This window comes from Tenrec ecaudatus, chromosome 2 (genome assembly GCF_050624435.1).
Source record: "Tenrec ecaudatus isolate mTenEca1 chromosome 2, mTenEca1.hap1, whole genome shotgun sequence".
Taxonomy (NCBI): domain Eukaryota; kingdom Metazoa; phylum Chordata; class Mammalia; order Afrosoricida; family Tenrecidae; genus Tenrec; species Tenrec ecaudatus.
The window spans coordinates 257,286,544-257,310,415 of record NC_134531.1 but is presented as its reverse complement, the minus strand read 5'-3'; the positions used below and the strand labels follow the sequence as shown (position 1 = coordinate 257,310,415).

The window sequence follows — 23,872 nt, the reverse complement described above, 5'->3', positions numbered from 1 at the left end:
AGAATCTACGTGTAGCCTCCTCCCTGGGGGATGGACAGCAGAGAAGAGGGTTGGGGGAGACATTGGACAGTGTAACATATGACAAATTAATAATAATTTATGAACTATGAAGGGTTCATGAGGGAGGGGTAAGTGGAGAGGGAGGGGGAAAATGAGCAGCCGCTATTAAGGGCTCAAGTAGAAGACAAATGTTTGGAGAATGATCATGGCAGCAAATGTACATATGTGCTTGACACAATGCATGCATATATGGATTATGATAAGAATTACATGAGCCTCCAATAAAATGATTTAAGGAAAAGAAAAATTAAGATTAATGGTGGGACTTTGGTTTCCCTCTTCTCTTTTTGTTTATGCAAACCTTATTTTACAAACTTTTATTTAAATGTTTGTTTTCTCTTTAAAAAGTGAACTACTTCAGTTAGATTACTTACTTTTCTATTTATTTCATCTGTTAATTGATGGTAAAAATCTCTATTTGTTAACATTTATCTCCATTGCTGCATAAAGAAAGGGAATTCCCTCGAAAGACACAGTCTTTCTTTAGATAGCGCTTGAGATGTAAGGAGAAGTTATGTTATTTATGAGGATAATTGTGAGCAGATTGTAATTCATAAAAGGTGAATCTTTCCATAATTATCCATTACACATCCCCACAACTGATTACAATTCATTAATTTATCATTGCACTTTTGCTTAAAGCCATTGGATTGCAGCTAGTGTGCCTTTTCAATGACTTTTCTAAATGGTTTGTGCAAGTTTTACATTTTATAGAAAGCTCCACCTGTGTGTAATAAAATGTTATCATAATTCATCTTCACTGCTGTGGGTAATTTTATTTACTCGGGGATTAATTTACTTTAGCATCCTTTAATTTTATAATTCTGTAAATAATTTCACAATTTTTTCTAGAAACCATTCTAAATGTTTTAAGCATAAACTTATTAGAATATAGATCTTTGGATTGTTATGGCTGTGAGCAGCCCCAGTCCTAGTGGCTCTGTGGTGGGCTCCCCCGAAGCCCCGCTGAAATATTGCATTCTTTTGCAATATTTGGTTGGTGACAAGCGTCAACCCAGGGGTCAGGAACCTGGGAGCTTAGGGGGATGCCCAGTCAGGCCAAGAGCAAGGAGCAGAAGATGATTGAAATGGCCATGGAAAGGGGCGCCTTCAAGTTAGCGCTGGCCTACCTGGGAGGCTTCGCCTTGGGAGGTGCATTTGGGGTGTTCACCGCTGGTATTGACACCAACGTGGGCTTTGACCCCAAAGATCCTTACCGAACACAGACTGCGAGGGAAGTTCTTAGAGACTTGGGGCAGAGAGGAATGTCCTATGGCAAAATCTTCGCCGTTGTGGGCGCCACGTTTCCTTGCACCGAGTGTTTGGTAGAATCTCAAGGAGGCAAGGCAGATTGGAAGAACGGCGTCATCGGTGGCTGCATCGCGGGTGGAGCCATCGGGTTCAGAGTGGCCTTCAAGGCTGGAGCCACTGGCTGTGGAGATGTTGCTGCTTTCTCGGCTGCCATTGATTATTACTTGTGGTGAGAGTGCTTCCCCAGGGCCAGGGAGCAACTGAGCTGCCTGAGGACGATCTCCGGCACCACACCAGGGCACTTGCTGGAGGACCGAGGCCAGGGACCGACGTCCCTCAAGTCATCAGTGTCCTGACAGAGCTGTCTGGTTGCCACCGCCCGCCTAGCTGGTCTCCACAGTGGATGCGCTGGGCCCGCTTCAACTCGAGCCCCCAAGAGCTGACCAGAAAGTAAGTAACACGTTGATGTGTAGGGGTTAATCTCCCAGAGCTTCAGAGTTACTCACCACCGCCCCTCTGGAGTCTGGGGCTGGTGTATGTCCGCCCTCCCCAGGGGTTGGACCTGCTCTCCATGTAGTCTTCTAATGTATTTGTCTGCGGAGTCAAGTCTCCCAGCCTGCCCAACCACCAGGGCCACCTTGTTTAGTGTTCTGCCATCCTTGTTTAAAAAATATATATTAAATATATTATCATTAAGATATATATTTAATGATAATATATATAAAGATATATAATGATAATATATCTTTATTTTAATGATAATATATATATATATTTATTTATTTTTAATGATAAAATATATATTATCATTAAAAAAATAAAGAACATACATCTTTGGTTTTAGAGCAGGCACACACAACTATTGGTGTCTTTGTGGCTCAGGTGTGAAAGAATAATCATATTTTAAATAGTGGATTTTTCTCATCCTGGTACACATTGTCATTACTTGAAAATTATTAAATCCATTTTGGACCTCACTCAATGTATTTAAAAAAACTAAATGCAAACTAATATTCTAAGGTCAAAATAATTTTATTTTAGAAGAAATTAGAATATGATAAAGTCTTATTTATAGATATGAAAAGGTTTACTCTGGAACCAGAAAAAGAGAATGTAGTCAATTACCTGCAAATGATGCTTTGTTCTATTTATTTTTTTATTGGCTACATAACTTTCGGCTTTAGCTATCATCTTCTTTAGCATTCGCATTTTTTCTTATGCTGAAGATTGCCTATTCATATATTTATACCACCAATTTCTTCAGTTTTTCTAACTATGGCGCATTTCATGCTGTTGGGATAGATGGTCTCTTATGCAAGTTTATATTGATGTTTAAGAAAATTAAAATTCATGAGATCCCAAACATAATCTAGAACATATCCCAGCTGAATTTAGAGAACATCTCGAGAACCTAAACTCATAGTCACTGTCTCTGAGTTGATGATACTGACTCACAGTGACCTATAGGACAGGGGAGAGCTGCTAGTTTCCAAGAGTGTAGCTCTGTACAGGAATAGAAATCCTACGTTGTCCTGTGGAGAAGCAGGTGGTTTTGAACTGCTAACCTTATGGATTGCAGCCCAGTGTGTAACTATGCAAACAGGGCTCCAGATCTCAAGAACAGACCTGATAAATTGTACATTAATGACAGAAGATCTGTGGAACTCTGGTATTACATCACGAAATTCATACATGAAGAAAGCAAAGGTCATTGAAACTCTGTCACCAATATGTATGTGATATGAATTTAAGAAAATTGGAAAGCATCAAAAATGTAATGGAAAATGCAATAATCAATATGCTAGGTACTTGTGAACAGAAATGGGAAGGCGTTCATCATTTGAAACTAGAGAATCATCTGTTTTACAATGCTGGTAATGAAAAATTCAGGAGGAATAGAGTGGCATTAATTGTCAAAAAGAACATTTCAAAATCTATTTAGTACAGTGCTCTGTGATAGGATAATATTGATAGACATACAAGAAAGTTAAGTTAGCACAAATTCTATTCAGATTTAAATAAACAAACAATCAAAATTAAGGCTGAAGTGATCAAGACGTTAAAGAAATCAACTTTTTAAGTCTAAAATTGATCAAACATGCAATCAAAATGCACCGAGAGTTCTTGGAGATAGGGATGGGAACATTTGAGACAAAGAGGAAGGAAAATACAGCTTGGTGATAGAATGACACTGGAACTCCCATGACAGAATTCTTCTGGTCCAATGATTTCTTCATTGTAAATACCTCTTTTTCAATAATGTAAATGCAAATATATGTGAATTTCACCAGGTAGAATACACAACAATAAAAGTGACTATATCTAAGGGAAGTTTCAATGGAGAAGTCCAATATCTTCAGTCAATACAAGACAGGGGCCAACTGCGGAATATACCATAAATTGCTCACATGCAAGTTCCTATTGAAACTTAAGAAAATTAAGCATTTTCATGAGATCTAATATACAACATTAAACATATCTCACTTGAATTCAGAGGAAATCTCAAGAATTATTCTGATGAATTAGACACTACTAACAGAAGACCCAAAGAGCTGCGGGCTGACATTAAGGACATCATATATGAAGAAACAAAATGTCATTTAAAAGACAGGAAAGAAATAAAAGATCAAAGTGGATGTCAGAAGAGACCCCGAAACATGGTCTTAATCAGAGTGGCTAAGGCAAATGGAAGAAATAATGAAGTCCGTCAAAGAGCTGAGCAGAACCTTTCAAAGGAAGGACAGCTTGAGCAGAAAGAGTTATATAACGAAATGGGAAATATGTATGGAGCTAGAAAGCTAGAAAAGAAAGCACTCAGCATATCTCACACAGAAAGAACTTAAGAAAAAATTCTATATCCCTTTGCCACAATGAAAGATCTATACTCCTAGACACATGAGCAAAATCCTGAAGGAATACATAGATTCACTGTATCATAAAGACATGGTTGATATTCTACCACTGTAAGAGGTGGCATCCTTATGAACTAATGGTCTAGAAGGAATCAGTCCAAGCTGCACTGAACGCATTAGGGAAAAACCATTTAGGAATTCCTACATAACCAACAGATATGTTTCAGTAAGCTGATGGAGCACTGGAAGTACTCACTCACCCATGGCAAGACATTTGGAAGAGAGTCACTTGGCCAAATGACTGGAAATAAAAAAAAACTCATATTTGTACTCCTTCCAAAGAAAGATGACCTACCAGAATGCACAAATTATAGAATAACACTATTGATATCATATCCAAGTCAAATTTTGTTGAAAATAATTCAAAAACTGCTGTAGCAGTACATAAACAGGGAGCTGCCAGGAAGTGAAGCTGAATTCCGAAGCACATGCTGTATGAGCGAGATCATTACTGTTTTTAAATGGATCTTGGCTGACAGAAGAGACTAACAGTAAGATGTTTACTTATGTCTTGTTGCCTGCAAAGGCATTCTACTGTGTGGATAATAACAAAGAATGGATAACAGTGTGCGGAATTAGAATTCCAGGACAATCATTGTTCTCCTGAGGAATATGTACTAAACCAAAAGGCAATTATTTGAAAATAACAAAGGACTAATGAGTTTACAAATCAGCCAAGTGTGTGTCAGCATTGTATTCTTTCCCCACATTTATGAAATCTATATGCTGAATAAATCATCTGAATAGCTGGGATATACAAAGAAGAATTTGGCATCAGGATTAGACAAAGGCTTATTAAGATCCTGTGATTTGCTGACGACACCAGTTTGCTTTCTGCGATCAAGCAGGAGTTGAAGAACCTGGTGATGAAGGTCAAGGCCTGCAACTTTCGGTATGAACTGCAACTCGATGTCAAGAAAATGCAAATCCTGGGGTGAACCTATCTACCAAGGCCCATTCATCTTCCTGGGATCATCACTTATCCAGGCTTAGCGCCCACTGTGCACCAGTGTGTCTAAGTGTGAAAATGGTAAACCCTGAAATCTCCCTTTTTAACATTATTTAGATCCATTAAATTGGAGAGAGATGGAATGAGAGGGATGAAGGACTTGAGGTTGAGAAGGGATTCACTCGTTGATTAAAAGCACATATTCTTACTGGCTGTAAGGCGATGCATGTAATTTTCAACAATTGCTGTAAGCTGCAAATGGTGGGGAATGATAGAGTTGATAACTGAGGAGTAGCTGTCTACCAGACACACTGTCACCTGAAAGTCACAGCAGAGCTGCCAGGGCTTCCTTTGGAAATTGGCTACACTTTCACCCAGGTGACCTCTGGGAAGAATATGTCATTGTCCTTAATTCAGTGTGTATGAGCAATCATATCTCATTGTCTGGTTTCTATCATACACCCAGTGTATGATAGGAAGAGTGGGAAAGATAAGGTTTTAAATTTCTGCCATTGATATGAGCTTTGAACCCCTCATACATATAAGAGGACCCTCAGACATAGGGAGGAAATTTAGATCCTGGTAAACTCAGAAGAAAAAACATCCGTAAAATATCTTTCTTTTTTTTCAGACTTTTTACAGTTGTTTTGCATGCAATTTTCTTTGTGTGGATCCTAAAGATTCTGATGGAATAGAACAAAAGCCTTGCTTACCATTTAACATCTAAACAGAGCTAAGTAATTTTGTTCAGTATTTCTAACGCTTTCTTTCTGTCTGAGTAAGAATAAAATCAAAAGGTTATCAGACCTTGAGTTCCATTATCCCTCTTTTGACTTCTTTTTAGGAGAAATAGGAAGCTTTGCCCTAGTGACAGTATTCATGAAATAATGACATTGATTGTGACAGATTACTCATCAATCAATGTACTTTTAACCGCAGAAAGGAAATGCATTGATCTTTCAAGTGTGTGTCCTAAGCTTGGCCTGAGGGTTAATGTGAATTAGTTATTTGATTTGGGTTTTGTTTGTCAAGTTGAAAACCAAAAAATTTCTTTGATTTTGCCTTTTGTATTCTTGCTGCATCCTAGATTCCTGTTTCTAACAAAATGTCAAATAACTTAGGGAGAATATCTATTGAATATTGCCTTTCTGCCCTTGTCTGTGTACGTAAGTCTGCTCTGGTTCAAATCCAGTCTTCAATGAGAATTTGAAATACTCCCATTTTCCCTTGGTTCATAATCAAACTCTGTCAAAAAGCCTCAAAAAGTTGTGAAAATTGAATAGAGGATTTACTCAGTGATAAAGTCCTTCAATTTAGTTCATAATTGCATGTCATCTTCCATTGTTACCATCATTATTTACTACTGGGAATTTCACTTTTAGGGATAGATATATGAGAGATCATCTAAAAATTCATGGTAAAATGAAATTAAAAGATAAGGGAATGTTTCTATTAATTTTTGAGCCCCCCTGCATTCCCAACAAAAATACAGGAATAAATGAGCTTTGAATGAAAGCTATGCAAAAATTATATTCAGAAAAACAATACTAATAATAGTCTAAACTCATAAGCAAGCAAATATCAACTACAATAATATGATAAATAAAAATCTGGTAGTTAGTAAGATAAAACAGCCAGCATTAATGAAAATTAATATACCATGGCTATATCTTCAACATAGATGTAAAATAGCAACACAAATATTGAGCAAATGAGACAGAGCACAACCCTGCGTGGATTCAACCCTCCAGCAACCGCATGAAGCCATGTCCGGTCCTGAGCCATGCTCAGAATGATGGTTCTTGCTGAACCTATTGCTGAAGCCACTGTGGCAATTAATTCCTTGAAGATCTGACTCTTTCTCCTGGTCCCTCTGCTTTACCAAGCCTGGCTTACTCCAGAAACTGGTCTCTCCTGATAATATATCCAAAGTAGGTGAAATAAAGTTTTACCATCCTTGTTTCTAAGAAGTATCTGGTTAAACTTCTGCCAAGACAGATTTGTGTGTTCTGCAGGCAATCTATGGTCTCTAGCAGCACTATAATTCAATTGCATCCATTCTTCATCAATAATCTTTATTCAGTGATAAAAATTCAGTTTGTCACATGCATATGATGGGTTGAAAATACTATGGCTTGGGTAAGGCACACCTCAGTCCTTAGTTCCACCTTTAGTCTTCAACATTCTAAAGAGATCTTATGCAGCAAATTTACCCAATAAAATACACCATTTGATTTTTTTTTAAGATTTCCAAAGTGATTTCATTATTTTGTTTTTGAATGTTGTTCATTATTTTATTGGGAGCTCTTACAGATGCCATAATATTTCATAAATCAAATATATCACACATAATTGTACAATTGCTACTACAATCACTTCAAAACATTTATTTCTTCTTGAACTCTGATATCAGCTCCCCTTTATCATTTCCCCCTCCCGCCAGGAACCTTTGTTGCTATCATTATATATATATATATATATATATATATATATATATATATATATATATATATATATATATCTTCATTCAATATATCCATTCACCTAAAATTATGTTATTCAAGTGGAGTTATACAATCTTCATTACTGTCAGTAGCCCCTTCCTCCCCGCACACCCCTTTCACCTGCCTTTACCTATCCTCAGGAAATCAATACTCCCACTGCTGTTCCAGAACAGGAATCCATCCTGGAATTCCTGCATCAAATGTTTATCAGTGCTATACCTCACCCCGAATTCATCATCACCCCCATGTGTCCCTCTGGGACAGCCTGCCCTATTGACTTGGAGGTGGACTTTGGTCTCCACTTTTGTCCGTGTTCCTTCACATCAACTTTATTGCTTGTTTTTGAACTTCTTATATCTAGTTCCATCTAAAACTCATGATCACACAGGCTGGTGTGCTTTTTCTATGGAGGATTTGTTGCTTCCCTGCTAGATGACTGCTTGTTGAACTTCAAGCAAGAGATAGTACCCCAGGGACTATTTCTTTTAAACATGGCTACCATCAGCTTTCTTCACCACATTTGCTTGTGTCAGCTACTGTGTTGAGAAAGTGAGTATTATACAGTGCCACATAGAGGCCCAACGTCCATCTGCCTCCAGATTGTATTTACATATATGTGCATGTATAGACAAATGCACCTATATTATTGTAATCATATGATTACATATTTATATATCTATGCATATAGACATATAAATGTTTGCTTTCTTTTTTCCTCATTTTCTTTTTTTGTTCCTCCTTCCCCACTGTCATGTTTACCCATTGTTGACCTCTCAGTAATTCCTCTCAGACACTTTTTGATTGATTATACCCAATCAAAAATGCTAAATCCTCCTCACTGTCAATTTTATAACCCTTGCCAATCCCCTCTCCATGTCATTATTGGCTAACCACTCACCTTCTCAGGCCCATGTCCCCATGTCCCCCAACTGGCACAGTATCCATGAGGTTGCTTATCCTGCCTATCTTATATAGATAGAAAAGAAAAGAAGGAGAAAGACCATATAAATAGTTCTAAGTCTAACTGGTATCCTGACCCAGAGTAGATGAATATCTCTCTGTTAAATAGCGAGCAGGCCCTGTAATGTTTCTCAGTCCACTCCCCCATTTTTTAAGGGTCCTCTTTCCTGGGACCCACTTACCCACCAGCACTTATACTTTTGTAGTCCTCAGCTTTTCTGTTTGAAAGCATGCATCCTGCAAGTCCCCATTGCTTTTCCTGCATTCAGGGATGGAGCAGTCTAGTGCCTCACCCCCTTCCGGTTACACCTTTAGAATTTCAGTGTGGTCCCCTTGTGAGTAACCTCCAACTAGTTTGAGTGAGGTGCCAAGTGCTCTCCCCGGAGTCCTACAATCAGGATTCCTCAGGGACTTTGAAGCTTCATTCTTCCAAAAGTGAGGTTTGTAATTGTCAATATATCTTCTTTTTATGTGCTTATTGCACATCTTTCCTTTGTTCAGGTATGATATATCAAATACAATTTAACTCAGTGTGTTTTCATTTATATATATCATAGATGAATGATGATAAGTATAAATGTGATTTCATCAATATCCAGAAATTATGTAAGTCTATATGGCTAAAGAATTCTGTACGGGTGCCAGATTGGCAAGGGGTGGGTTGAAATAGTTAGTTTATTGTGCCAGCCTGACCGAAAAATACAAGTGGGATTAATTGAAGGGCAGAGAGATAAATGGCTTGGTGACCCTTGCCTTTCTTGTCTCTCGCTCTTTAATCATCAGACCAGTGTGTGGCTGCCTTGCTTGTTCTGTGCCTCAATTTACAGGGTACACTACTTGTGGGATGCCCAGCCTGTGGTCTGTGTCGCTGTAAGTTGAGGTCTCTTTAAGACCACATGATTGGAATTTACATATCTAGAGCTGGAACTGACAATTGGTGACCTGGCTGACAGTTGGTGACTTGCCTTGCTATTTGCTGCCTGTGCTGGGATAGCCTAGCTCTCTCTACAGAGGACTACCTGGAGGCCCTCAAGACTTGAAGAACTTGCTGGTGTCTCACAACTCTCGTGGGAGTGAGTAGCACTGAGCCATTTGTACTGCTTTATAATTTAACTGTTCATTTCTTGTGTTATATTGTTATCTATCTTTATATATATATATATAAATTATCAGCAATCTGGTTTTATCTCTCTAGAGAACCCTGTATAACACATTTACAAGATCAAGCCAGAGCAGGACCTGAAGGGACACATAAGCTACATAAAGAAGTGGCCAAAATGCCCACAGTTCCCACTCCTGTCACATCACATTTTTTCTCCCAGTCATCACCTATGGCCTCCTGGGGAGTTCCTTATTATACATTAACTGAAGATCAAAAAATTCATGCTTGGTTTACAGATGACTCTGGATGATATGAAGGTGCCACTCATAAGTGAACAGCAGCAGCACTACAGCCCTTTCTGGGATCTCCGTAAAGGACAGTGGTGAAGGGAAATCTTCCCAATGGGCAGAACTTTGAGCAGGCACCTCTCCATTCAGTTTGCATATAAGGAAAAATGGCCAGATGTGAGACTGTATACTGATTAATGGGCCGGGGCTAATGGCTTGGCTGGATGGTCAGGGAATTGGAAGAACCATGATTGGAAAATTGGTGACAAGGTGGTATGGGGAAGAGGTATGTGGATAGACCTCTCTGAATGGGCCAAGAAGGTAAAGGTATTTGTATCTCACGTGAACACTCACCAAAAGATTATCTCAGAAGTGGAGGACTTTAATAATCAAGTAGATAAGATGACACGCGCTGTGGAGACTGGTCTTCCTCTTTCCTCTGCTCCTCCTGTTACCGCCCAATGGGCACATGAACAAAGTGGACATGGCGGCAGGGATGGAGGTTATGCATGGGCACAGCAACTTGGACTTCCACTCACCAAGGCTGACTTGGCCACTGTCACTGCCACTGCTGAGTGCCTCATTTGCCAGCAGCAGAAACCAACATTAAGTCCAAGATATGGGACCATTCCTTGGGGAGATCAGCCAGCAACTTGGTGGCTGGTTGATTACATAGGACCACTTCCATCATGGAGGGGAGAGCGTTTGTTCTTACTGGAATAGACACCTACTCTGGATATGGATTTGCCTTCCCTGCACGTGATGCTTCTGCCAAAACTACTATTCGTGGACTTACAGAATGCCTCATCCACCGGCATGGCATCCCACATAGCATTGCTTCAGATCAAGGAATTCACTTTACAGCAAATGCAGTGCGGCAAAGGGCCCATTCTCATGGAATCCCCTGGTCGTATCATGTTCCTCATCATTCTGAAGTTGCTGGCCTGATAGAACAATGTACTGGGCTCCTAAAGACACAATTACGGCGTCAACTAGGTGGCAACAACTTGCAGGGCTGGGCCAATGTTCTCCAGGAAGCTGTATACATTCTAACCCAGTGCCCAATATATGGTGCTGTGTCTCCAGTAGCCAGAATTCATGGGTCCAGGAATCAAGGAGTGGAAGCTGGAGTGGCACCACTCACTATTACTCCTAGTGCTCCACTTGCAGCATTTTTGCTTCCTGTCCCAGCAACCCATCGTTGCTCTGTTGCACTCTCCCCTTGGTTTGACCCCACGTATGTGCATCAGACAGACATCTGCCCCACAATTGTATCTTCAAGGCTGTCCTCTAACGAGAGGACGTCACATTACAAGCTGAGTCCAACCCTGCAGTAATCTCAGGGTATGAGCTGTTCTGAGCAGGAGCACTGGCCTCATGGATTGGCACACAAGAATGAAGTCTACTTGGTCACCCTTTCCAGTGGTGGATTAGTGGCCGGATCCTCAATTTCTTTCTTTTCCCGACCCCTACTCTTCTGAGGCACTGCAAGGCATATTAGAGTACACAGGCATGATCTGTTTCTTTTTTGTATTTCTTTGTTTGTTTGATTGTTTTATTTTTAATTTTCATTTTTTGATTTGTTACCATATATATCATTAGGAATGGTCTGGCTAATGCCAGAGTATTTGGTCATCAGCCCAGGAATTGTATGTTCTGTTCATTTTCCCATAGGCCCATTCTGCTGTTTGGATTTACCTCAGTGGACTCATGTTTTACTTGACCTTTTGTGCTTGACTAACTTCACTTAGCATAATATCTGCTAGCTCTTTCCACAAGAGGAGGTGCTTCATCACTATATTTTTAGGAATGTTTAGTATTCCATTGTGTGTATATACCAGAGTTTTTTAATCAATTCATCAATTGATGGAAATTTAGGCTGTTTCCAGGTTTTGTGATAGTGAACTGTGCAGAGATGAACATTGGAGAACAGATGACTACTATTGTCTGTTTCTTAATTCTTTGTAGTATATGCCAGTAGTGGAATTGAAAAGTGTAAGGTATCTAAATTTCCAACTGCTTTAGGAATCACCAAATCACCTTGCACTGTGGCTGTACATATCTACAAAATCACTAACAGTGAATGAGAGTTCTTATCTCACCACACACCCTCCAACATTTCTTGCTGTCTGTTTTTTTTTAATCTTTGTGGGTGGTAGGTGGTATCTCATAGTTGTTTTAATGGGCATTTCCAGGATGGCTAGCAATTGTGAACATTTTCTCTTGTGTTTATTAGCCATTGGGGTTTCCTCCTTTGTGACTCTTCTGTTCATGTCTTTTGCCAACCTCTTAAGTGGGTTATTCATTTTTTTTCTTGTTGTAGTCTTGGAGGATTCCATACTTTAATAATATGCCCTTTATCTCATAGGTCATTAGTAAATATCTTTTCCCAGTCTGTGGGCTCTCTTATTACTCTCGCTGAAATCCTTCATTTTCATAAGTGTTTTACCTTTACTATGTCCCACCTCTCCAATATATCTTCCTCAGGGAGTACATCCTTTCATAATTCTGATAGGCTATCTATTCCCTGTGCTAAGGTTCTCAGTTTTGTCCCCATTTTTTCCTTGATGATCCTGACAGTTTGGGGATTTACCTCGAAGTCTGAGATCCATCTTGAATTTGTTCTTGTGTATGGAGTGAGGTAAGGATGTGGTGCATTCTTCTGTGGGTTGATAACTGTTTTTTCCATCACCATTTGTGAAACAGCGTACTCATTTCCCAGTTGACAACTTTTTGACCCTTAAGCAAAGATCAGTTGTCTGTGTGCTGCTGTTTTTATTTCTGGATTTTCTATTCTTATCCATTGGTTTGAATATCTATCATTATACCAGTACCATGCTGTTTTGACAACTGTTTCAAAGTCCAATAATGTAAGCCTGCCCACTTTATTCTTCTTCTTGACTTCTCTGTCAATCCTGGGCTTCTTCCATATGAAGTTGGTAATCAGTGTTTCCATTCTTTGAAAAAGATGCTGGCATTTGTATTGGGATTGCATTACACTTAAATATTGCCTTAGGTAAGATAGACGTCTTTACAAAGTTGACTCTCCTGATCCATGAACATGGAATATTCTTCCATTTGTGAAGGTCCCATTGGTCTTGTCATAATATTCTCTAATTTTCCTCATACGGATTTTTGGGTTTTTTTTGCTAGGTATAGCCCTAAATATTTCACCTTTTGCTTAGCTATTGTGATCACTACCTTCTTGATCTTTTTTTCTCTGTGATTGTATCAGCTGTATGTAGCAGTCCAATTGACTTCTGCTTGGTGATCTTATGTCCTGTCACTGTACCATATTCCTCTTCGGCTATAAAATCATGTCATCTGGAAATAATGATTTCACTTCTTTCTCCAGACATATAACTTTGATATCATTCTGTTGCCTTATATTATTAACTAGGACTTCGAGGACAACATTCAAGAAAATTGGGGACAAGGGACATCTTGTCTGAGCCCCTTTTTCAGTGGGAATGTTCTCTTTTCTCCATTGATTATAATGCTGGCTGTTGATTTTTCATATACAGCTTATAGTATATTGAGGTAATTACCTTCCAATACTATCTTCTTCATTGTCCTTATTAGAAATGGGGGTTGAATTTTGTAAAATGTTTTTTCTGCATCTATCAATATTATCATGTTTCTTGTTCTTTTTTTCCTTTCAATGTGATGGTTGATATTAATGGATTTTTGCATGTTAAACCATCCCTGTATCCCTGGAATGAATCCCACTTTATCATGATATATTACTCTTTTTATACACTTTTGTATTCTGTTGGTCAAAAATATTGTAAGGATTTTTGCATTGATATTCATTAGATATATCAAGCTGTAGTACATTCTCTATTATTTTGGAACAATTGTCCAGTTTTGGTATTAGTGCTATACTAACTTCATAGAATATGTTTGGGTGTTTACCAACCTTTTCTATGTTCTGGAAGTGCCTGTCTAGAATTGGTATCAGCTCTACCTTAAATGCTTAGTAGAATTCTCCCGTGTCGCCCTCTGAGCCAGGATTTTTTTCTGTTGGTAGTTCTTTTATAACCTGATCTATTTCTTCTTTTCCTTTGAATCTGTTCAAGTTCTTGACATCTATATGAAGTAATCTGGGGAGGGTTTGTTTTTTCAGGTATTTATCCTTGTCTTCCAAATTGTTGTATTCATTGGAGTACAGTCCTTCATAGTACTGTGTAAGAAGTCTTTTATTTTCCTTAGGGTCTGTTGTAATCCCATTTTATCCCTCATCCAGGATATTAATGTGTGATCCTTCCTATCTTTTGTTGGGTTCACCAAGGATATATTGATTCTGTTAGACCTTTCCAAGCACCAGCTTTTTGCTGTGTTGACTTTCTCCATTATTTTTTTGCTTTCACACTCATTAATCACCACCCTGATTTTTAGGATTTACTTTCTTTTGCTATTAGAAGTACTATTGTGTTGACACTTTTCCAATTGCTGAAGTGTTTGTGATAGGGTGTTGACCTCAAGCCTCTCTCTTCATCTATGTATTTATCTCTAACCAGAATCCTCTGATAACTGCCTTGGTGCATTCTTTTTGGGGTTCAGGCTAATTGGTGTCCTCTCTGCTTCCTGGAAGACTGTCTAGTTCTCATTCATTAAGTGGGGGAAGTTTTCTTCCAGGAATTCTCTCACAATCTTGGTTGTTGATTTTTTTTCATTATGTCTAGCTCCACTATCTCAATTATTCAAATATTGTTCCTTTTCATTGCATCCCTCTTTGCCCATAGGTTTTCTTCAGCTTCTTGGTTTATTTTGTTTGCTTATCTTTCACATTTGTTGAATTGCTCTGGACTACCTTTGAGGTCAGTGATAGATTCTGCTTCTTCCAGCCTGTTGGTAAGGTCTTTTACTGTTCTCTTCACTTCTGCTTTCTCATCTTTTAATTTTTGTATTTCATTTCATAAAGTAGACTCTATTCTATCTATCCTTCTTTTCTATAAATTTGCTCATCTCATGAATGACTTTAAGCAGCATTCTGAGGAATCCTTCCTATGGTAGGTCAAAGTTTACCTCTTCTATATACGTTTCTAAGTTCAGGTCCTCTTCAGATATTGTGGTTTGTTTCTCTTGCTTTCTTGTAGTGACAGCTGATGTGTATAGTTGTTCATGAGGCATTTTGGTGTTGTTGGGGCTGGTTGTAATGTGTGGAGCATGCAGCACAGTGGACAGGGCTAGCTAGGTCAATGTGCTGTGGGTTGGGGTGGCCAGAGCCTCAAACAGTGAAGTAGTTTACTGCCATGTGTGGTCAGCTCAGTTTGCCTAGCCAAAGGTCTCCAGCCACTGACCTCAGCCTGCACAAGCAGCACAAGAAGCGCGACATGGCCAGTCATGATTGTGAGCTCTTGGCAGCACCAGTACCTTGGATCACATGAGGTGGGCCTGCCAGATCCACAGGCCACTCAGGTTCCACAGGCAATGCAGGAGGTGGGGGTAAGTTGAGTACGCAGTAGCCACGGATCTCTGGCAAATGGTGGCAGGCTACCGGCAGCAAGGGCAGCAGACAGGCTGTGGGTGGTGAACAGTGGCAGGCAGGCCCTGTAAGCTGAGAGCAACAGTGGGCAGATTTACAGACCACGACCAGGTGGTGAGGGGGTGGGGGATGTTGATTGAAGGGAGGGAGGGTGGAGATTGTGGGATTAATGAGGGCGGCATGTGGGCCTCCTCTGGTAAGTTGTGACAGGTGGGGCATGCCAATGTGGCCTGGGCAGCATGTCACACACTGCAGCAGCTCTGCAGCTTGTGTAGGATGAGAGGGCACATTAATGCCACAGGGAACGTTGGCCTATGTGATGGAGCAGACCTCTGAGGTGTTGTGAGGTCTGACTGCACAGTCCTGGACCTCCTGCTCAGCCTCCCTTCCCCAAACCAGCAATCACCCACAGAGCCCCAAACATGGGTACCTCTACCTGTTCACCATTTCCTCTAATCTCACCATTTGATTTTTTGACTTCTGCTTCCAACAGTTCGATACAAAATGAAATTCTTAACTTCGATATTTCATCTTTTTATCATAATGTTTCCTATTGGTCCATTGTGAGGATTTTGGTTTTCTTGACCCTGAGTTGTAATTCACACTGAAGGCTGCAATCCTTGCTCTTCATCAGTAAGGGTTTATAGTCCTCTTTACTTTCAGAAAATTTAGGTTGTATCATCTGTATAATCACAGTTTGTTAATAAGCCTTCCTGCAACTCCGATGGTCTGTTCTTTTACATGTTGTCCAACACATATTGTACAAGTATGGGGAAATGATATAAATCTGATACACACATTTTATGATTTTCCTTCCTTCTGATCCAGCAACTATCTTTTGGTATATGTATATTTTCCACATGAGCCTAGTGAATTTTTCTTGAATCCCAATTCCTCAGAATGTTATCAATAAGGTGTTATGATCAATACTATCTTTTGCATAGTCTATAAAACACAAGTAAACATCTTGTTGGTATTCTCTGCTTTCAGCCAATATTCATCTGATGTCAGCCATGATATTCCTCTGACCACATCCTCCACTGAATTCAGCTGGAATTTCTGGCAGCTCTCTGTCAATATACTACTAAAATATCTGTTGAATGCTCTTCAGCAAAATTTTACTTCCACGTGATATTGGTGATATTCAATAATTTTTGCATTGTGTGGGGGCAGGTTTCTTTGAAAATTGGTATAAATATGGATCTTTTCTGATCAGTTAGCCAGGTAGCTGTTTCCAGATTTCTTAACATATTGAGTACTTCAAGCTTCATCAATAAATTGAAACCATTTCTTTTGGTATTGTGTCAATATTTGGAGCCTTGTTTTTGGCTAATGTCCTAAATGAAAGTTGTACTTCTTTCATCAGTATAACTGGATCTCCATCAGATGCTACCTCTTGAAATGGTGGAATGTCAACTACTTCCTTTAGCTACAGTGGCTTTGGGTTTTTCTTCCATATTATTTTGCTGCTGCCCGCATTGTTCAATGTAGTCCAGGTCTTTACATATTTAATTATAATATTTTGCACTTTTGAGCTGCCCTTTGAAATTGTATGTTAAGTTTATTCACTTAGTTTTTTCCAGTTGTTTTAGCTGCTGTATGGTAAGAGAGAATTTCAGAATTTTTTCTGACATCCACTTCAATATTTTTTTCCTTTCTATCATTTCAATGACCTTTACTTTTTTCATAAATGGCATTATTGATGTCATCACATTTGTCAAGTTTTCTGTCATTAGTGTTTAGTGAGTCAAATTTATACTTGAAATTTTTCTGGAAATTCAGGTGGAATATACTCAAGGTCCTATTTTAATTTTTATGGACTCATTTTGATTTTGAACTCAAACTTGAACATACTTATGAATAATAGACAGTTTGTTCCACAGTTATCACCTGGCTTTTGCTTGGCTGAAGATAATTGAGTTTCTCTATTGTCTCTTCCCACTAATGCAGTCACTTTGACTCCTGTGTATTCCATTTGGATAGGTACACCTGCTCTTTATGTTGTTGAACAAAGGGGTATGCAATGTGGAAGTAATTAGTCATGCAAATTTCTATCACGTGATCTCCAGTTCTATCACCAAGGTCATATTTTCCAACTACTATCTTCTCATGTTTGCAAAAGTTACTTTGCAACCTCCAAAAATCATCACTAGATCTCGATTTCTAAAGAAGTTCAGAAGATTATCCAATTCATTCATCACTCACTTTAGAGGTTGGTGTATAAATTTGAAAAAAATAGTTGTATTAACTGGGTTTTCTTGTAGAAATAAAGGCATTATGTATGACAGACAGCATTGTTCTCCATTAGAGATCTTCATATTTTCTTTTTGTCAATAAATTTCACTCCTTTTTTCTTAAATTTTTATTCCCTGAATAGGAAAACATAAGGTTGTCTTATTTTAAATGGCTAATACTAGTTCATTTCAGTTCATTCATGCGAAGAGTGCTGATCCTTACGTGCTCCATTTAATTTCTGAAGACTTTGAATTTTCCTAGATTTAAACTTTGTACGCTCCATGTTTCAATTAATTAATAGTGGTGGTTTTCAGCCATTTTTTTTAATTGTAAGTCATGTCAATCAGCAAATAGTCAACACTTCTTTGCTTAGGCAGCTTTTCCTAAGATGTATTTTGAGTGCCTTTTGATGTGAGGGGCTTATCTTTGGCAGTGTTTCTGACAATATTCTGCTGCTATTTATAAAATTTTCAGCGGATAATTGGACAGCCTATGCTTTCTTCATACTCTGTTCTTAGTCTGAAAGTTCTGAAAATCGTTCACATTGTTGAGCCCATTGGTATTTGAAATACCAATGACATGACGTCCAGCAGCATGGCAATATGCAAGTCACCACAGTATGGAAAACTGGCAGACAGGTGCAAAGTATCAATAGGATAACTTATTTAAAATATTGAAATAACAAAATTCATCTAGCTTAATAGATAACAATGATATTAGTTACTTTTGGTAAATAATAGCAGCTGGTTGATCTGTGTGTTAGTCTGGGTTGACAAGAGAAACAAATTCAGAGACACTCATATGTGTTTAAGAAAGAGTTTTTATATAAAAGAGAAATTTTATATTGAGAAGACATCCCAGCCCAGTTCAGATCAAGTCTATAAGTCTGATATTAGCCTATATCAATTTATAAATTCCTCTTCAGACTCATGCAACACATGCAATGACACTGAATGCAGGAAGATCACAGGCCAGTGGGTGAAAAATCTTTTGGATCCAGTGACAGTGGAAACATCTTAGTGTTGGCAAGGGTCTTCACATGGCTACTCCCCTCCAACACTAGAGTAGCTCCATGTGTTTTGTCAGCAGGAATGTCTCACAGGGAGTGAGTGTGTGTCCCACCTCTAGTGAGCTATTTATCTCCTTAGCGCCTCCAAATGAGTTCATCAAGTTGTGACCTGTTTGATTGGCCAAATTATACCCCCTCACTCTTAATAGTCTCCAATTGACAACAGATTATATAGCTATTGCAATCCATATTTACAGGTAATATGATATTTGTTATTTATCAATTTTGGTTTTATTTTCATGGGTCAGTTCTTCCTACTTTTTTGTTGAACAATTTTATTTTGTGTGTTTTAGATGTATGTGATATTTGTACATAAGTAAATATTAATGATATAATTCATTAAATAATAAAGTATTAAGATCTTAACAACAATTTTAGTGACATATATCTCACATATAATATTTGTCAGTACTTCAGTCATATTGATAAAAGCTATGTAATTATCTCCACAGTCAATTTTAGAATGGTTACTTTTCTCTTGTACTCTGTCATGAACTCCCCATCTATTCCCAAACTCCCCACCATAGCCCTCTAGAAACCATTAATTCAGTCACAGACTACCCATCCTGAACTTCATAGAAAAAGGGAAGCTAAAATGCAGAAATTAAAAAATATATATCCACCATGCTCTGCATGCTCTCAAGGCAATTTATATACCTGGTCTGTGGTCAGAGGGAATTCACTGGAGGCTTAAACCCTGCAAATGCTTTTTAGATCCCAGTGCCAACCAAAGCTTGTAATCCAGGTGTTCAAAATTTAAGTTCTGATACCATTCCCTTCTTCGGGTTTGGATTTTATCATTCACATCCTTGTGTGCTGCTTCCGTGTGGGTCCCCCTGTTGCCTCACTCAGAAGACAAGCCTTGAAGACCTTACATGCTCTTCTTTCTATCAGTCAGACACCAACTACACTTTGCTATGGCACTCATATCTTCAGTGATCTCTTCATTGGGGCGAGCATCAAGTAGGGCAATGTAATCAGAACTAACTGTTGTTCTCAGCTTGGAGCTAGAATTGTGAGCCCCAAATCCAAACATAGAGCTATATAAATCAGAAATATTGATACATTTTAATATTTCTCTTATTCTCAAAGATTGATATTATTCATTGTTTCAGGAAATGTGAGTTTATCTTAAAGAGACTTGCTATTGATTCTCATTGCTCTGAGTCCCACTACCATGCTCAATTTCTGTACAATTCATTCAGTTCTGTGTTATCTAGTAAAGAATTGTAAATAAATCATCTATAAGTGGAATACATTTGAAATAAAGAAATGTGCCATAAACAACATTGACCAACTCACTTTTTGTTGCCTCAAATGCTATGCTTGTTTCTGAGTATACTTGCTAAATGATTCTAAAAATGGGACCTGTTTTTAGCTCCAGTTTTAAAGATACAGACTGTATTGCATATACCTTTCTTCACTTTGCTCACCCATATATAATAAGGATATTTTAATGTAACATTACTTAGTGGGAGATAGAGGCAGTGAAAGCTAACTTTATTTAAACTACTTGTTGTTGTACTCAATATTTATATTATTAAAATACATGCCACGTGTGTCTTTTGAACCAAACATATATTTGAACAGTCCATATTACATGAAATTGGAATTTGCCCCCATATTGTTTCACTTTTATTAAAAATTGAATAGCAGGCAATTCCAATTGATTTTATTAAAAATGGAACAGAAATAAGAGATACTCTTCAGTAAATAAGGAGCCCTTATGGCATAATGGATTACGCGTTTGATTGCCAACCACAAGGGCAGCTACGTGAGCCCACTAAATGCTCTTCAAGAGCAAATTGAGACTTCTGCTACCACAAAAACTGACAGCTTTAGAATCTCACAGAAGTCCCACTATATCCCACAGGGTCATTATGAGTTGTAATCGACTGATTGCTAGTGATTTGCGTAAGGATTCAAGTGCTCTGAAACTCACAATGAGCCGGAAAGGGTTCAAACTGCTTTATTAAAATTAAGATGTTACAGTCGTGTTATACCTTGGCACATTTTCTCCACCTGTTCCCAGAAATTCTTAAAATAAAAGTTGGAATTTTTATTATAAAAAGTTTAGACTCAATCTCACCTCTGAAATATTTAACATGAATTATCAGTTGAATTTTATATATGAAAATGTGTTCTGAAATGTTTACTCTAGTGGAGCGGTTTGCAACCTGTGGGTCGTGACCTTTTTGGGGGTCAAGCAACTGTTTCCCAGGGGTTGCCTGATTCATAACAGTTGCAAAATTACAGGTATGAAGTAGCAATGAAAATAATGTTATGGTGTGTGTGTGGGGGGCTGTCACCACAACACAAGGAATGGGATTAAAGAGTCATGGCATTAGGAAGGTTGGGTCTTAAGAAGACTTAAGAAGAAGGCTTAAGAAGAGTCTTAAGAAGAAAAGGTTAGTTCTTCAAAATGCTTAGGAAATTGCTATAAAATCTTACATTGTTGACACTCTAAGTTGACATCACATTTTCCATGTATGTGCCTTTTCATTTCTTTTCTACTTCTCTTCAGCTGTTTTCTAGTTTTGCAATATTCAACTTGTAATCTCTGTGCATATTGCATAGCCTCCCTTACTACAAAGAAAAACCCACCTCCACCTAACTTCTTAAAATACATAGTGACCCTATAGAACAGAAAAGGAATACCCCTTCTAAAGATTGTAGACTGACTCGTGAGTTTGAACCACTGACCATATGAGTGGCAGCTCAACGACTCACCAACAATCCACCCTGAGCTTTTGTTGAAGCCCCTTAATCCTTAATTCTTTTTAAAAAGGTCAAAAAATTTTGTGTTATCTGCATTCTCCTCATATTTAAAACTAAGTTAATAAATCAATATAGCAATTCCTGAAAATATAAAGGAACACCATATCTAAGAAATTAGAGTTGATGTGGTCTACCCAATGCAATTTTCTCTATCAGCACCCAAAATAACACTAGGAACAGGCTAAACACACAAGATATAAAAAAATATAAAGTTTTGGTTGGGGTGTGGCAATTAATTTGATTTGCTTCTAGAGAAGTAAAATGCAAACTGAGGAGCTATCAGTGTGTCTAATCAGAGAGAAAACTGCCGTCTGCTGCAATTGCTCTTACATCAATATTTTTATGCTAGCCTTTTGTGTTAGTCTGGGTAGACTAGAAAACAAGTTCATAAACACTCATGTGTGTAAGAGAGAGCTTTATATAAAGGAAAATTGTATATTAAGAAAACATTCCAACCCAGTCCAGACCACGTCTGTAAATATTAGCCTACATGTCCCATACCCGTCTATAATTTCCTCTTCAGACTCACCCAATACATGCAATGATGCCAAATGCAGAAAGATCACAGGCCAGTGGGTGGAAAGTGTGGCGGTAGAAGCATATCAGTGTTGGCATGGGTCTCCACATGGCTCCTCCAGCTCAAGGGTTCTGGCTCCATCAGTGTAGCTCCATGAGTCTTGTCAGCAGGAAGACGAAGCAGAGTGTGGGTCTGGCCTCCAGTGAGCTCTTTATCTCCTTGCCCTCCAATCAAACTGGGACCTGATTAATCCCACATGTTATTAGTGGCCAGGTTGGCACAATAAACCTACCTATCACACCCATACCATTCAGGGTAAACCAATGAGTCTGAGTCAACTCGGTGACAGTGTGATACTGACCAATATAAATGCCTAATATTATCATCAACCTAGTTAAATATTAACTGCTTATTTATTCTTATTGGACTATAAAAAGCACAATCTACTTTTCACAACCTCCCCAATTATATTCTTGCTTTACCTTAGTGCACTTCCTTGATTAACTGCTATTCTCTGCACTTAGAATGCTAGCTCTATCAAAGATCGCAAGTTGCCTATCTTTAAAATGGTTTCATCTTTAATAATAGCGAAAATGAATGACACATATTAGATGTTTATATATTTTTCAGTGATAAATACACAGATTCAACTAGAGTAATCATGAAGACACACCTTTCTGCATTTTCTTGGAAAATGTATATGAGAGGGCTGCAAAAATTTCATGGAAAAATAAAATTAAAAGAGAATGGAATGTTTTTAACAATATTTTTGGCCCATCTCATATGTTCTACCAAATCCCACATTCTGATTATAAACAACATAAACATATTGATTCCCATAAAAGTTATTTTTCTTTCATATATTTAACATATTAATTGAAGCAACATTAATATCAGTATCAAATATTAAAATTTCTTATACAAAAATCTCCAAATCTAGTGGTTATTTCTCTGGGCCCACAATATAGAATTGAAACCCACAGGAGCAGTTGCATAGTCTTTAAGTACTTGTTTGCTCACCAAAATGCCCATGATTTGAACTTGGGCTTTGAATGGATTCGCTCCACTTTGGCTTACCTGGTATGAATTTGCATTCTGCCCAGATATACTGAGACAAAATCAATATTTTAACTAGACCCCCAGTTTATGCATTTATGTCCCTGGGTTTTATATATATACCTACCCCTCCCCCCAATAAAAACCAGATTTTTTAAAAAGCTGTTTATTTAAATAATAATATTTTAGAAACCTTATCACTTTCAAAGCACTCTCGGTTACATTTAATCTTTTGTCCAATCTTTGATTTCATTCATGGAAACATTTTTCAAAATCATGTTTGGATGATTGAGAGTCTCTCCCTCATTTTTTATTTCACCTCTTCTATGTTTTCAAATTGCTGTTCTTTCATGTCCCTTTTCATTCACAGAAACAAAAAAAAGTTGCAAGGAGCAAGGTCAGGTGAGTAAGGTTCATGGGGCAACAGAGCATGCTGTTTTTTGACAGAAACTGGTGCACTGTAATGGATGTGTGAGAAGGAGTATAGTCTTGGTGGCCAAACCAGTCCCTTGTCTGCCACAAATCAGGCCTTTTTTATTGCACACTAGCATGCAATGTTTTGGAACCTCTATATAGAAAGCTTGATTAACAGCGTGACCTGGTGGAATGAACTACAAATCCACTATCCCCTCACATAAAAAAAGCAAAAGAATATATTTTTTTGGGAGGGGGGAGGTGATGGTTTGGGAAGAAATATCGTGTGT

The 23,872-nt window shown here is 38.2% G+C and overlaps 1 pseudogene; it reads left to right on the top strand.

Moving 5' to 3' along the window:
* Nucleotides 1–969: 969 nt before the first annotated feature.
* LOC142440593 (mitochondrial import inner membrane translocase subunit Tim22 pseudogene) lies at nucleotides 970–1,544 on the top strand (annotated as a pseudogene).
* The last annotated feature ends 22,328 nt before the right edge of the window (nucleotides 1,545–23,872 follow it).